Source organism: Otolemur garnettii, unplaced genomic scaffold (assembly GCF_000181295.1).
Source record: "Otolemur garnettii isolate 467f Iridium unplaced genomic scaffold, OtoGar3 scaffold00151, whole genome shotgun sequence".
Lineage (NCBI taxonomy): Eukaryota > Metazoa > Chordata > Mammalia > Primates > Galagidae > Otolemur > Otolemur garnettii.
In genome coordinates this window covers 328,954-332,326 of record NW_003852546.1, presented here as the reverse complement: position 1 = coordinate 332,326, position 3,373 = coordinate 328,954, and the positions used below count along the sequence as shown (strand labels likewise).

Genomic DNA, 3,373 nt, shown 5'->3' with positions numbered 1-3,373 from the left:
AAAGAGAAAAAAAAGGCTTGGTGCCAGTAGCACAGTGGTTATGGTGCCAGCCACATACACCAAGGCTAGCAGGTTCAAACTCAGCCCAGGCCAGCCTAAACATCAATGACAACTAAAAAAAAAAAAAAAAGCCAGCTCAGCGCCTGTGGCTCAAGCAGTTAAGGCGCCAGCCACATACATCTGAGCTGATGGGTTCAAATTCAGCCCAGGCCCACCAAACAACAATGACGGCTGCAACCAAAAAATAGCCAGGCATTGTGATGGGCACCTGTGGTCCCAGCTACTTGGGAGACGGAGGCCAGAGAATTGCTTGAGCCCAGGAGTTGGAAGTTGCTATGATCTGTGACGCCACGGCACTCTACCCGGGGTGACAGCTTGAGGCTCTGTCTCAATAAAAAAGACAGTATCTTGGGAGGAGGGAGAGTATTTGGTGGGACCTCACCTAATGTGCATAATACAATGGTACATTTCAAAACAATGAAGAATAGAGTATAAAAAAAAATAGAGTATAAATGTCTTACCTCAGCAAATAAGCAAGGTGATTGGTTACCTTAATCAGTTCGGTGTAAACATTCCACATTGTTTATCAATTCAGCACATTATGCCCCCAAAATGCATTAATGTACATAGTCATGATTTAATAAAGAAAAAACAATACACAGTATCTCACTCTGTTGCTTAGCTCACAGCAACCTCAAACTACTGGGCTCAAGTGATCTTCTTGCCTCCAGAGTAGCTGGGATTACAGGTGCCTGCCGTAGCACCCAGCTAATTTTCATTCCTTAAACTCTAACTTCTAGGAACATTTTTCTGTCAATAGATATTTCTGGAGCTTCTGGAATATCCCAGGCATCAGGGATATAGTGGTGAGCAAATAGACTCAGCACTGCTAGGGTGATCCAGGGGCCTGAGAGGTGGTTCTGAAAGACTAACAGCATTAGTATCGCCGGGAAGTGTGAGAAAGGCAAATTCTCATGCCTCACTCCAGAAACTTTGGGAGGCTGAGGCAAGAGGATTGCTCAACCTCAAGAGGTTGAGGTTGCTGTGAGCGATGAGGCCACAGCGCTCTACACAAGATAATAGTGGGACTCTGTCTCAAAAAAAAGAAAAGAAAAACAAGCCACCAAGATGTTCTTATACATGCTACAGTTGGAGAACCCCTGGTTTAGTGAGCCGAAGTATCTAGTTAAGTTTCTAGGTAGAAATTTCTAGGCTCAGTGCCTGTAGCTCAACTGGCTAAGGCGCTAGCCACATACATCTGAGCTGGCGGGTTCGAATCCGGCCCAGGCCCGCCAAACAACGACGGCTGCAACCAAAAAATAGCCGGGCGTTGTGGCAGGCGCCTGTGATCCCACCTACTTGGGAGGTTGAGGCAGGAGACTCACTTGGGCCCAGGAGTTGGAGGTTGCTGTGAGCTGTGATGCCACAGCACTCTGCCCAGGGGGACAGCCTGAGGTTCTGTCTCAAAAAAAAAAAAGAAGAAGAAAGAAATTTCTAGGTAGAACCTCTCAGTTGCTTTTTCTACTTTGACTTCGACCTTGCATAGATGGCATGCATCAGTCAGATACAAATATGACTCCTGTGGTTCAAAGGAGTAGGGTGCCAGCCCCATATGCCAGAGGTGGTGGGTTCAAACCCAGTCCCGGCCAAAAAAGAAAAAAAAAAAATATATATATATATATGTGTGTGTGTGTGTGTGAATGACAAGAGGAAACATTAGACAGCACACTGGGTGCCCCCGCACAGCTTCAAGCACTAGGGGGCAGCACTTGGCAACACAGATGGATCCCCATGTGGCAGAGCCTACAGACAAGGTGGCAAGGGGGCAGAGGAACAGGTGTCACCATGGAGAAAAGGAAAGCAGGGGAGGAGGGGATGGAGTGTTCGGGAGCAGTGGGAGGGGTGCAGTTTTAAGTAGGCTGGGCAGGAAAAGCCTTGCTGAGAAGGGAGTATTCAAGTAAAGACCTGAAACAGATGAGGAAGCAAATCATGCAGCTCTCTGGGCAAATAGCTGAGAAGCCCTGAGGCAGCACCGTGCTCAGCGTGTGGGGACAGCAATGGCCAAGTGGGAAAAGCAGAGGGGAAAGAGTAGAAAATGAGGTGAGAGAGGTGACAGGCCCAGCGGGTCATAACACTGGGCTCTGAAGGCTGTTATAAGCCTAGATGAAAGAAGAAGCTGTCGGAATATTTTGAGCAGAAGAGTGATGTAATTTGACTTAAAGTTTGCAAGATTCCTACAGAAAAGACTATGGGAGGTGATGCTGGAGACAGGGAGATCATTTAGGAGACTATTCTATTGCCATGATCCAGGGGCAAAAAGGCGCCTGGCAGCTCAACCAGAAGGACAGCATCGAGGTGAGGAGAAGTGGTTGTGTTTCAAGGTGGAGTCAGTTCAGGATGATACTTGGTGTAAGGGAAAGAACCATCGGTGATTCTGAGGCTTTTGGACTAAGCAAGTGGGAACGTGGCATTCCCATTTCCTAGCTAGGGGAGAGGACTGTGGGAAGAGATTTGCCAGGCCACTGGACTCAGCAATTAGAGGAGGATAAATTTTCTTTTGCTTTCCCTAGACTCAATAGGGGGGAAAGGAGAGGTTACAGTCCAGAGGGCTACACATCCTGAGATTATGGACTCCCTGGAAAGCCTAGGTCTGTCTCCTCTGGCCAGAGAAAGACAGTAGTTCCATCAACAGCAAAAACGTAATGATGTTTACTGAGGCACTTGTGACTCAGTGAGTAAGGCATCGGCCCTGTATACCGAGCGGTTAGAACCTGGCCCGGCCAAACTGCAACAAAAAAAATAGCTGAGTGTTGTAGCGGGCACCTGTAGTCCAGCTTCTCAGGAGGTTGAGGCAAGAGAATCGCCTTAGCTCAAGAGTTGGAGGTTGCTGTGAGCTGTGATCCCACGGCACTCTACCAAGGGCAACATAGTGAAACTCTGTCTCAAAAAATAATAATAAATAAACATAAAAAACTAAAAGTTCTCTGGCACACCAGTTGAAAATCATGGCTGTAGGCTGGGCACGGTGGCTCCCTAGCATTCTGGGAGGCTGAAGCAGGCGGATCACCTGAGCTCATGAGTTCAAGACCAGCCTGAGCCAGAGCAAGACCTCATCTCTAGGGGTGGCACCCGTGGCTCAAGGAGTAGGGCGCCAGCCCCACATACCGAAAGTGGCAGGTTCAAACCTGTCCTTGGCCAAAAAAAAAAAAAAAAAAAAAAAAGATGCTAACAATCCTCTGAGCCTTCAATGAGTCATAATTTTTTTGCTGGTGAAGGGTTTTATATGGTTTTGCCTCAATGATGATGGCTGCTGTGATTCGGGTCTAGCCTGTTGTGAGCAGGGTAGTAGTTGCTGAAAATTGGGGCGACTGTG

At 47.7% G+C, this 3,373-nt stretch overlaps 1 protein-coding gene across 1 annotated transcript in view; it reads left to right on the top strand.

The window, feature by feature from the left end:
* The window catches only part of CDH3 (cadherin 3), a 52,141-nt gene that overhangs the window by 45,494 nt on the left and 3,274 nt on the right, over positions 1-3,373 (top strand). The window lies entirely within an intron of this gene.